General features: G+C 40.5%; 1 protein-coding gene across 13 annotated transcripts in view; it reads right to left on the bottom strand.

Moving 5' to 3' along the window:
• Window positions 1-12,821, bottom strand: part of LOC122556528 (teneurin-2-like) — a 2,772,576-nt gene that overhangs the window by 2,233,796 nt on the left and 525,959 nt on the right. For all 13 annotated transcript variants that reach the window (XM_087995212.1, XM_087995211.1, XM_087995218.1 and 10 more), the window contains exon 6: window positions 3,608-3,644. The gene's annotated coding sequence lies outside the window, so the exon portion shown is untranslated. The remainder of the gene's footprint in view (window positions 1-3,607; window positions 3,645-12,821) is intronic.

Raw genomic sequence — 12,821 nt, 5'->3', positions numbered from 1 at the left:
TCATGCGACAGTGTGATAAGAATTAGTCACAATATTGAATCAATGCAGCATTCCCACCAATGTAATAAAAATGTAAATAAGCAGCACGCTGGAACTTGACATTCTCATGGTGGGATTACCCATAGTGCAATTGCACCACTGATCTGCCAAATATATACAATTAAAATAGCTGTAGATGATGACATTTCCATTCTTTCATGCTGCTCATGCTTGGGCACAAGTTTGAATATTCAAACACATTATGCCCTGAGTAAGGAAATGAAAGTTGACTGAAGTTGAGCATTTCGATCTATTAAAAAAGGGTAAAAGAATGCAAGGGAAATGAATTCTGAACGCAGGTCAGTCAGTCATTCATGTGACAATGGAGCTGTCAACATCACTTGGAACTTTATACTTGGTACTGAAACTCCCCCGTCCTTCAAACATGTCAGTTAATCACCCCACCCCCAACAGCCGCTTAATGTTCGGCAGGCTGTTAATAGGAAAGAGAGATACCCATGCTATGCAGCGACTCTCTGGTCCCAGCAGTGCCACTGAGAGACCACCAGATCCAGACACCTAGAAAAGTTGAGAGGTGTTGTAATGCTGCATCTGGGAGTGGTGGATAGGTGGGAGGGTAGGCTCCTGTGAGGGGGTGAAAGGTACAGAGGGGAATGGGAAATGGCATTCGTTGAGCCAGAGTGTGAGGGTGGAGGGATTGGGCTTAACCAGGTTGGGAGAGAGAGAGAGCGAGGAAAGCCTTCGGAGAGAGGTCATTGATGGTTCCATAAAGTCTGTAAGGGAGATGTGACCCACCCTGCCAACACTAGTCCAAGCTTTCAAAGCTGTTGGGCTTGAGACTCTGCCAGCATTGAGAACAATTACAAGGAGGGTGGAAATATGCCCTCAAGAAGCCAATAATCAAATATTTAAGGGTCACAAATTCCCCATGAGAGGTGGGCTACCTGATGCCAATCTCTCTGTGGCAAGGGTCGAGGCAAGTAGGTTGGTGCAGAATCAAAGGTCAGGACCCAATATTACAATCACCTTAATCCTGCCCCACCTCATCCCTCCCCATCTTCATGTCTTACTACTTCCGGACAGTGTATCATTCATTCCACGGGGTCTGTTTTTCAAATGTAAAGTTTTTGTATGTATTGAGCAGCTACCCTTTACAATAACCTAAACATTCTTAAAAATCGCACAACACCAGGTTATAGTCCAACAGGTTTAATTAGAAGCACACTAGCTTTCGGAGCATCACTCCTTCATCAGGTGGTTGCGCTCTGAAAGCCAGTGTGCTTCCAATTAAACCTGTTGGACTATAACCTGGTGTTGTCTGATTTTTAAACTTTGTACACCCCAGTCCAACACCGGCATCTCCAAATCATGACTAAACATTCTTGTTAACTTTCTCAACATCATTTCAAACTCAGTAAAGAGCAGATAAGAAGGTTCAGTTCTCATTGCAGAAAAGATTGAAATCTTCTATTGTTTCCATTGAAAGGGTTTGGTCATGTTCTTAGGGCTAAAGGGATCAAAGGGTAAGGGAAGAAAAAAATGGGGAGGAACTGGAAACGAATTAGATGATCAGCTATCATCATATTGAATGACACAACAGGCGTGAAAGGCGAATGGCCTACTCCTGCTCTTAATGTCTATGTTTCCATCACATAATAAGTGTTAGTAGCACAGGCATAATTGCTCACAGACTGGCGTTGAGGAGATTCAGCAACATTAGTTTAATAAAAATGGCAGAGAACGGAATAGTAAATCTTTTAACATTATATTGAACAACAATCAAGTCAAAGTAAGATTGTTCTACATTCAGTGATACCAAATTAGATAGCTTGTATGGAACAATGAGGAAGACAAGGAGAAAGTGAACTCTGCCAATGCTGGAGATTAGAGTCGAGAGTGTGGTGCTGGAAAAGCACAGCAGGTCAGGCAGCATTTAAGGAGCAGGAGAATTAACATTTCGGGCATAAGCCCTTCATCAGGAATCAATTCAGGAACCATTCGGCCTTCATTCTTGATTAAGAGCTTATGCCTGAAATGTCAATTCTCCTGCTCCTCAGATGCTACCTGACCTGCTGTGCTTTTCCAGCACCACACTCTTGACAATGAGGAAGACAATTCTGCTACCTGGGTTACAATTCAGCTCAAATGGATGTAACAGTGCTGGGCTGAAAGGTTTTATGTGAAATGACTTTTATTCCAACCAATATTAGATAAAGCTCAAATGATAAAACAACCCCTAATTTGGCACCAAATTGGCAATTTCATTCAGAGATGTCACTAGATTACTCAAGGAAGAAACATAAAAAGAATGACACAATAATGCAATTGGAAATGAAAAACATTGCTGTCTTAGTTGAAGGGAACTTTTGATGATGTTGTGTTTTCTATTCCCCATAATGCTCTCTTGCTTGGAATACAGTTCCACTATAAAAATTATAGCAACTTGCCAGATTTGGAGGTATCTATTTAATTGTGGAGCAAATACATTTACGACCCAGTTAATGTAACACAAGGCATGACTGGGAATGCACAAAATTTTGATCCAACTTAAATATAAATATACATGACACGGTGTATTGTAGGCCAGTTCCACAGATTCACAGGGTGATGACATGTCAGCTCATTTCCTATTCAGTTCAATTCCTGATCACGAATACGGTAATGTGACTAAACATTCATTTGAAATAATCAACTTCCTTCAGGACTGATGAAATCGAACAAAGCATCATTAACAGATTTCAGTCACAAACCAGTTTTGGTATACACCTTAAAACTGGTCATCTGAGGTACAGTGGCTCAGTGGTTAGCACCAGGGTCCCAGGTTCAATTCCAGCCTTGGGCAACTGACTGTGTGGAGTTTGCACATTCTCCCTGTGTCTGCGTGGGTTTCCTCCGGGTGCTCCGGTTTTCTCCCACAGTCCAAAGATGTGCAGGCCAGGTGAATTGGCCATGCTAAATTGCCCATAGTGTTAGGTGCATCAGTCAGAGGGAAATGGGTCTGGGTGGGTTACTCTTCGGAGGGTCAGTGTGGATTTGTTGGGCCAAAGGGCCTGTATCCACACTGTAGGGATTCAAATCTAATCTAATCTAATCTGTCCTTCCATTGTGATCGATCACGCACCATGGAGACAAAGACAATAAATAGTGGGGGAGGGGAAAGAGATTTAAAATGCAGAATTACCATAAGCATGGTTACTATTTTCATAGCTATGGAGAATAATTCAGCAGCTTCTATGTTCCATGAAGAGATCTTCAGTCAATTAAAGCGTATAGCTGTCACCTTTTCAATTAACTGACATACTGTCTGTTTTCCATCATAAACCTTGTTGGCTTTATCTCTGCAACATTTGAACAGACCATGGAGTAGATTGTGCAGCATGTTTCATTTTTGCTGTCAGTACCTTGATACATAAATCGCCTTCTTATTTTTAGATTGTTATTTCATTTCTGCCCCTTCCCAGGCAGCACATCCATCCTCCAGCAGGACTGGCAGGTGACTTGATCTTAGATCTCTGTGAATATAACTCGACAAGTACTTCCTTGGAAATAGGTGACATTTACTTAAAATAAAACAGATCCGAGTTTGCAAATGGAAACAATGTATTACCTTGGGCTCTTAATGCTTGACTCTGATTCTTCCTTGGCTGCAAAGCAGAATGAGAGACAGCATTACAAAATTATTCTTGACAATGTTGATCAAAATCGTGATTCACTTATGCAGTACTGTGACAGCTCTGAGATGATTGGAACTCTCCTGGACTTTGTGGCTTCAGGCAGTAAAACCGGACACAGATCACAGCCAACCAGTCACGTCCTTTCATGTCATGTGTGCACTTATAGGTCTTATGCTGCCTATTTGGAGGTCAATGTTGCACCTATTACCAACCTTCCCTCTTTTTCTTAGGTAATTGCAGTTCTATTAATGGATTGTTCTGATCGCTCACCTTGACTGTGTTTGCCGCTCTGAGTGGTGGTGAAACTGTTTTGTTGCTACACCTACGAACCATTAACAACTGTGCCTGCTGAGCCTTTGCAAGCAGGAGTCCGACTAATGCACTGGAAACTATGCTCACAGCACTTACACTGACGGACCTCCTGTATTGCTAACTACCATGCTCAAAGAAAAGGATCATGAGAGGAATGAAAGACATAAAATTTAATCACTTGAAAAGAGCTGTATAATAACATTTCCAAAATTTTGAACTCATCAAGATGAATGAGGTCACTGCTGGGCAATGGCGAATGTGCTTCCTTTTTTGTCGACAATTAAGCACTCCCGGGACAATATTGTCTTGAAGCTGTGTGAAAATATCCTCTAAAATTATCCTACTAAGGAATCCAAAGTCTGTTAAACATGGTTTCCATCAGACTCCCAACATTTTCTCATTACAATGGTAGAGCTAAAGTCGCTACAAAAAATTCTAGGTCGAGCTCACAGAAACATTGAAATTTTGGTTAGAAAGCCATTCATCCCATTATATTTGTTGTACTTGTAACTCCACATCAGAATAAGTGACATGGATCACATATACTAGCTCATTTTCCGTACCTTTTAATCCCTTCAAGTGCTTACCTAATTCCCTTTTTCCTTTCAGCCACTTATGGCAATGCATGCCCTGAATCAAAATATTTGCCTTTAGCACAAAAGTTAAGCTTTCTTTCTATTGGTTGTCCCTTTCTAAAACTGTCCTAATTTCAGCACTTAATGTACATGCTGTTATGATTTCAATTGAATATAATCTTAAATTTCTCAAGTCTTTCATCAAATCTTTGCCCTTTCATCCCTGACATTATCCGAGAGAATTTATTTTGGATTTTTTCCATGGCTCTGATATTCTTCATGTAATGTGGCATCCAAAACTGTTCCCTGTACTCCCCTGGTGGTCAATTAATGTCATGCATTATTTGTGGTTTCTTTTAAGTGATTCACAGTGATGCCAGGCATTGGCAACTTTGAATTACTGTTGTTCTGTGAGATGGCAACATGAATGCATAAGGGTGATTTTGTTTTGTTTCTGGGAATGAATAGAAGCAACAGAGGCCAATCTCCATCATAATAAAACTCAATTATAGCTTCTTTAGCAACAGGGAAACCACACAGAAATTTGTTCTTTTTTGTGTGTTTCCCAGAATGTAGTCATTGTTGGCAAGGCCATGTACAATTACAATTTCTCAAGTAACGTGGCTTACCTTGGATAAACCATATAAAGCATTGAAACTATAACTCTATCTGATAATCTGCATTATTCAGCACTCAAAGCCATGTGGAAGAGTTCTGCTTACTTAGAATCCCTACAGTGTTGAAACAGGGCCTTTGGCCCGACAAGTCCACACCGACCTGCTGAAGAGTAACCCACCCAGACCCATTCCCCACACCTATTATCCCATATTTCCCCCTGACTAATGCTCCTAACCGACACATCCCTGAGCAATATGGGCAATTTAGCATGGTCAATTCACCTAACCGGCACATTTTTGGACTGTGGGAGTAAACTCATGCAGACACTGGGAGAATGTGCAAGCTCCACACAGACAGACAGTTACCTGAGATTGAATTCAAACCTAGGTCCCTGGTGCTGCAAGGCAGTGCTAACCACTATGCAACCGTGCCACCTACCTCTCAGAGCAGAACAACTTAAAGATCCTGAAACAATGTAGGACCTATTCTACTGTATTGCACATAGACACTATGTCTTTCTCCTAAATAAGTACATTAAAATACAGCTGGATTATTCCAATAATTGCTTTACTCCTTTAATCCAAGGACAGCAGTTCTTCTGTAACCTAACTGCTGAATATTCTTCCTCAACATATTTTCAGGCACTTACATTACACAAATGCATTTTTAACAGCACGTTCTAATTGTATTTCTACCATATTGCATTTTTGATAATGGAATAAAGAATTATTGATGGTAAACAGAAGCAGAAATGTGGTCATCATTAACAAATCTCATGGTCATTTTGGTTAATCTGTCATAATATCAGGCCCCTTATATCGTTATACAATTCAAGCAGTGTAAATCACACGCCAATGTGAGCTTTTGACAAGTATATTTATGATCTTCTTTAAAATCTGCTGGAAAATTTGCAATACAAAATAAATATTCAATGCAGTGATTAGTTATGCCACACCATGAAGGAATAGAACGGTACTTTGCAACAGAGTTGTGCACTCTAAATCTGCAACATTCAACATATTAGAAAACCGGGTTTAAATTAAAATTTAATTAATATTTCCAAGTCATGACAACTTCCAAAAGTAAACATTGAAAGAAAATCAAGTACTTCCTCTTTTTAAACAGATAATCCAATTAAAGTAACATTACATATGGGAGTGACTTTTCTCTAAGAATGTCAAACATTTGAGCAATCTGCCATGTTAGCCTACCCCGAATTTGAGGTCCTTTATGTTGCAATCAAAAGCATTTATTTGCGCCCAGGGAAGCTTCATTACAAACAGCAGTGCTAGTCATTTTAGAATGATGTTGGCCTTACACTGGAAGTATTTGCATATGTTGAATCAAGGAGAGCCATCTTTCCTCATCAGAAGAGAGGAATTGGTGAAATAAAAATGTCGAAGACTGCTATAAGAAAGAGAAGTTAAAAACAATGACATTTTGCCTATTTGGTTCCAGGGTTTGAGGGACTTCATTCACAAGGAATGATTGGAGCAAAGGCAGTTTTTCTCACCTCAGTGAGGAGAAGATTGAGAGGAGACTTGGTATAAACTGTGTGTTCAACATGAAGTGGAGGCTAAATGGAGCAGAGGGTGAGTAACTATTCCCATTCGCTCAAGTCGTAAAAAGAAAACATCACTAATTTGAGGTAATTTATAAAACAGCCAATAGTAACAATGAAAAGTCACAGGTTTGAACGGGGTGAAATTTCCCCAATGAGATGGGAAACAGGAGACAGGTGCGGTTTCAGGTCCCGGAGACACCTCTGATGGGAACTGATCAAAATCAAGATTCTCGCATGGGCAAGTCTTGTTTAATCTCCAATCAATGGGGGTAGCATGGTAACTCAGCAGTTAGTGCTGCTGCCTCACAGTGCCAGAGACGTGGGATGTTCTTCAGAGGGTCGGTGTGTACTTGATGGGCCGAATGGTCTGCGACCACACTGCAGGGATTCTATGACTTTATGACAGCAGACTGGCTTTTGAAAGCTGGAGGTCTAATCAAGCCTTTCCAAATCCAGCAAGACATCCAGCTGCAATGCAAGGTAAGGAAGTATAAGGAGGAGAAAGTGAGGTCTGCAGACGCTGGAGATCAAAGTTGAAACTTTATTGCTGGAACAGCACAGCAGGTCAGGCAGCATCTAGGGAACAGAAGATTCGACGTTTCGGGCACATGCCCTTCTTCAGGAAACCTGTAGAGGTTCAGGTTTTAAGGAAGTATAAGGGCACTTTAACAAGGAAAGGTGCCATCTGAACCATGCTTTAAATACTTTCATGAAAGTAAAAGTGCAAAAAGCAACCAGGTCATCACTATGGAAGGCAGAGAAGGCCTCTCGGCCTACCAGGAACATTAGCTTGCCTCTTCGCAGTCATTGATTTGACCCAAACCAAGTCAGGAAATTGAAAACTGACTGGAAAGTTCCAGCTGACCCCTATCATCCATCTTTAACTGCTTCACTGACAGCTCATCTTATGGTAGCTGGCAGTCCTGAATGCCCCAAACCCAGGCAGGCCAGAAAAGGACATAATTGAGAATAAATCCCATAAATGAATAAAAATGAATCAAACAAAAATTTTGTGATGCTGCCACTGGAGTCTGGACCCCACCTGCTTCCATGCCCGTTGTCGGTGAGGTTGAAATGCGAGCCCATTACTTCTCTCTTCCCGCCACAAATACTGCTTGATCTACCAAGTATTTTCAACATTTTTTGTTTTTCATTCCATTCTTTTGTATGCAGGTACTAACTTACTGATACATTTAACCTCAGTCAAAGCCTCTTAGACTTTTCCAGCAGTTGGAATAGAGAGGTCAGGGCTTTGGTTTTGCATGTATTCTTGCCAGAACCTTGACAATGCTATATTGTATGACAGCAGAAAACAAAATCAACTTTTATTATTCCAGTTTTGAGTTGCTTAACATGCAGTAGATAACAGAACCTTGTGCTAGCAGGTAAGTTCCACATTGTGGATTCTCCAGCTTCAATTTGTTAAATATTCATACTAACATTTTTTGCCAGAAGGAAATAGGAATGCTTTGCCAAAAGCAAATTTGTCCAATTCCTTTGACAAAATAATATATTAGAAATTGACTTCACACTAGTACACTATTTGCACTGATATTCCCAAACCACATGCATTTCCCCTTGAAGAGGAAAGCTCCACAGGTTTATAACATCCGTCAGGAAGCCTAAAATCTCACTTTCTAAAGATACCACTGGAAACAGATTGTGGGAATACATCAGGAGTAGATTATGATACTATAAAGGCTGGTAGTATCTAAAAAAATGAATTTTATAAATGACGTTTGGAAATAAAGCAAAGGACAGGATGTTACTTGCTTTAAGACCTTTACTGTAACAATTATGCAACTAACCCTCCAAAGGCCAAAGTTACATTTGGAGGAGGCCAAGGATGCTCTTGTCGGAGAGGGAATGGGAAGGGGAATTGAAATGGGCGGTGACAGGAAGGTCAGGTCAAGTCAGGTCATGTCACCCGGTTAAGCCCAGCTGACATGCTCAGCGAAACATGCCCTCAGTTTAGGTTTGGTCTCACCGATATAGAGAAGACCGCATTTCAATTCCCCTTCCCATTCTCTCTCCAGCATGACCATCCTCAGCATCCTCCATTGCCTCAGCAAATCAGCCCACAAATTGGAGGAACAACACCTCATCTTCTGTCTGGACAACCTACAGCCTGGAGGACTCAACATTGAGTTGTCCAATTTCAAATAACCTCCCTTCCCAACGTCTGACTCCCTTTCCATCCCCTCCCCTTCCATTCCATTCTTCTGATCAACCCTTCCTTCTAGCTATCAAACTGATTCATTCTTGCAATCAACCAACCAAGTCATACCCTCTACCTGTGTTCGCTGATCACTACCTCACCACCCTGCACCTCTCTCCATCCAAAAACCTACCCCACCTCCCCTTTTATCTGCAGCTCCCCTGAGCCCACCCTCAGTCCTGACAAATGATTACAACTGAAGCACTGAATTCTCCACCTCCTGATGCTGCCTGGCTTGCGGTGTTCTTCCAGCCTCCTGCTTGCCTCTTGGATTCCAACATCTGCAGTTTTTTTTTGTCTCATCCTTACCTGGTCTGGCCAAAAAGTGACTCCAGGCCCATAGCAATGTGGCTGACTCTTAACTACCCTCTGTGCAATTAGGAGTGGGCAATAAATGATGCCCAGTCAGTCCTGCCCTCATCCCATGGACGAATAAGCAAAATTAACTAGCTAACACAACCAAAATCAGTCTATTAAAACATTTTCAAACAAAGCCACAATTCTGACAAATACGTAGCAAACAAGAACAGTCCCAAAGTGATTTGCAGGGTTTCAAGTAACTAAGAAAGTTACATATAAAGCAACTTGAAACTGGAATAATGAAACACTATCTTATTTTCTCCCTACCTCACCAGATGAAACTTTCCAGGGTCCTCTGACAATTGATCCACTCGGTTTGAGTTGTCCCAGGTATGATTACAATTAGTAAGGTACACCTTAGAAACTCTATATGTTCCAATCTTCAAGAGCCATTTCTGCATTGTTCCCTTTCTGTTGAATGGAAATAATTTCCCCCAAGCCCCCTTTTTGGTCATTTACACAAAAACAGTTCTTCCTGCTTCTCCACAAGAGTAGCTTTGTGATCTCTGCTGTCTTTTCTATGAGATATTGTATAAAGGTGTTAATCCCAGCATCCAACATTTTAATGCATTTCTCTTTCTTTTTTTTCTCCCATGGCTACCAGGTAATGTGGGCATTTCTTGAAACTGAGCAGTCTATCCAGAATTCACTGTTTTACTTTGAGTTAAAAAGGTATGGTTCTGAACACCTTAAAAAGTTGATTCAATAGTTTGCTTCAGGTCTTTCAATTGATGTAACCTGTTTCAAAAGACTGAACTGTGCATAACTCACAACAATTCTATCAGGCAACTCACAAAATAAATCCAAAATTTTCACAACAGCTCTCAACCTGTCAAAAACAGTTGACGTGATTCCAATGTTAACATTACTGTATCAAAGAAAATTACATTTAAAGCAACTTGCAACTGGAATAATAAAACGCTATCTTATTTTCAACTGTCATACAATGGTGCATTGTAAAGACCCGAGAAGTATGAATTCCTAGAGGATGGAATGAGGCCATTTGGCCTATCTAGTCTGCACTGACCCTCTGAAGAAAATTCCACCCTATCCCTGTCTTCTGGCATTTGCCATGGCCAATCCACCTAACCCGTATATCTTGAATATTGAGGGGAACACACACAAAGACAAAATATCGAGAGTGTGGTGCTGGAAAAGCACAGCAGGTCACGCAGCATCCAAGGAGCAGGAGAATCAACGTTTTGGGCCGGAGCCCTTCATCAGGAATAGTGATGATGATTCCTGATGAAGGACTCTGGTCTGAAACATCGATTCTCCTGCTCCTCGGATTCTGCCTGACCTGCTGTGCTTTTCCAGCAACACACTCTCAACTCTGATCTCCAGCATCTGTAGTCCTCACTTTCTTCATAAGGACAAAGAATGTCCATCTCTAAATATTGGAAAAATCTAAGGTTTTTAACAGAGGATAAATATAACAGCAAGTTATTAAAATCTGTCCCCAAAAATTCACATAAACCTAAAAGAAACAACATCCAACTGCAAAATTTCATGAAATGCAAATTTTTGACCTCTCACTTTTTAAGACACAAGAGACTGTAATAACAAAATAGTTTAAACTGAGTAACAGGAAAATATGAAAAGACAAACAAAACATTTTGCATTATATTGTATCAAAATCCATAACACAGACCAGCTGACTATTGAGGATTGCCACTTTCTGCACTATCGGGATTCTATGATTACAAGGTCTTTACATTGCAACATTGTATGGCAATGGAAAATAAGATTTAGTTTTATTAATACAGTTCTGAGAAAGAATGACTTGACCAGAAATGTTAGCTTTGATTTCTCTCCACAGCCGCTGCCAGACCTGCTGAGTTTTTCCAAAAAATTCTGTTTTTCCTGCTGATAATTGGCTTATAACAGTGAGGCAACTTTGCATAACATTTGGAAACAATCCAGAGTTGAGATCAGGACAACAGCTGCTGTGAAAAAACAAACATAACAGCAGCAAGAAGGGGAGACTTAAAAAAAACAAGAATATAGCAACAGTAATTTGCTAAAAGCAATAGAGATTAAAGCATGTGTATGTCAGGAAAAGATAAAGCACAAACGAAATCTGCAACATTAACAATTCATTAGTAATCACTGACCACTTAGCAGAAAACAGACCATTGTTCAACATTAAGAAAGCTTTGACATGCAACAAATTGGTCCAAATATCCATATGGAACATGAAAGACATTTGAGAACTCCTTACTATATATAAAAAAAAAGCATTTTTTTCACACTGTCACTGCAGATTCAATCGGGGGTGATCAAATTTAAGTCAGCACCTCAAAATGTCCTAAAGAAATCAAAGTTCTGCAGAAAAGGCAGAAAAAAATCTTTGAAGTGATAGTAAATCCTCAGTGTACTAAGACTTACCTTTAAGCCATAAATTCATGAATATATATAATTCTGCCGTATTTGATTTCCTGGAGCTGCAGTAATGTCTGAAATGCTAAAATTATTTTCCTGCTTCTGAGAAGTAAAGCAACATTTGCACTTCACTGATCATTGAATCACAGAACCTTCTAGCCCAAAAGAAAGCCATTCAGCCCAGTGTCCATACTGTCTCTTTGAAATGGTATTTGATTAGTTCCACCTCTCTGATCTTTCCTAAAACACCAGAAATTCTTCCATTTCAAAAATGCATCCAACTTCCTCACCTAATCCATTCATCCAAATCATGTGGTCACCACGAGCATGACCAGCATATATAGACCATTCCTAATTGCCCTTCTGAAATGGTGGTGAGCAGTCTTCTTGAATTGTGCAGTCCATCTAGTGTAAGTGCACCCACTGGAAAGGAGGCAAGAGACTTCAAGGAGTTTTGATCCAGCACCAATGTCTTAGTCCCACATTACGGTTGTGGGTAGGGAGGGGAAACTATATCGGGTGGTGTTCCCTTGTTCTTCCAAGTGGTAGAGCTCATGTGCTTAGAGGGTGTTTGTAAAGGAAACCTGGTGAGTCGGTCTATGTCTATGGTATACACTGCCTCCACTTTGTGCAGATCATGGAGGAAGTAGATTTTTACGCATGTGTTGGTGATGCTGCATCAAGCAAATTGGATAATGTGCTGCTTGAACATTGTCGAGTTGCACTCATCCAGGCAAGCCTGTCGTCATTGGTCAGGGCATTGACTATAGGAGCTGGAATGTCACGTTGCAGCTGGACAAAATATTGGTGAGGCCTGCATACCACACTGGTTACCCTGCCAGAGGAAGGATGTTATAAATCTGAAATGGATGCAGATAAGATTAACAAGGATATGTTCGAGGAGAAAGTGAGGTCTGCAGATGCTGATTTGCTAAGTTACTTCAGAGGGAAGAATCTACAACATTGGTGTGGATCTACAGTCACATGGCCACAGTAAGTAAAAACAATAATTCTCCTTTCTTGAAGAACATTAGTGAACCAGATGGTTAAATAACAAAACAACAGTTTCACAATTCAGACCTCTTTTAGAATTGGACTCATTAAATAATGCTACTAAT

This window comes from Chiloscyllium plagiosum, unplaced genomic scaffold (assembly GCF_037043375.1).
Source record: "Chiloscyllium plagiosum isolate Xiang-an unplaced genomic scaffold, Cpla_swu_hap1 HiC_scaffold_16, whole genome shotgun sequence".
Taxonomy (NCBI): Eukaryota; Metazoa; Chordata; class Chondrichthyes; order Orectolobiformes; family Hemiscylliidae; genus Chiloscyllium; species Chiloscyllium plagiosum.
The sequence above is the reverse complement of the archived record's forward strand: the minus strand, read 5'-3'. Positions and strand labels throughout refer to the sequence as shown.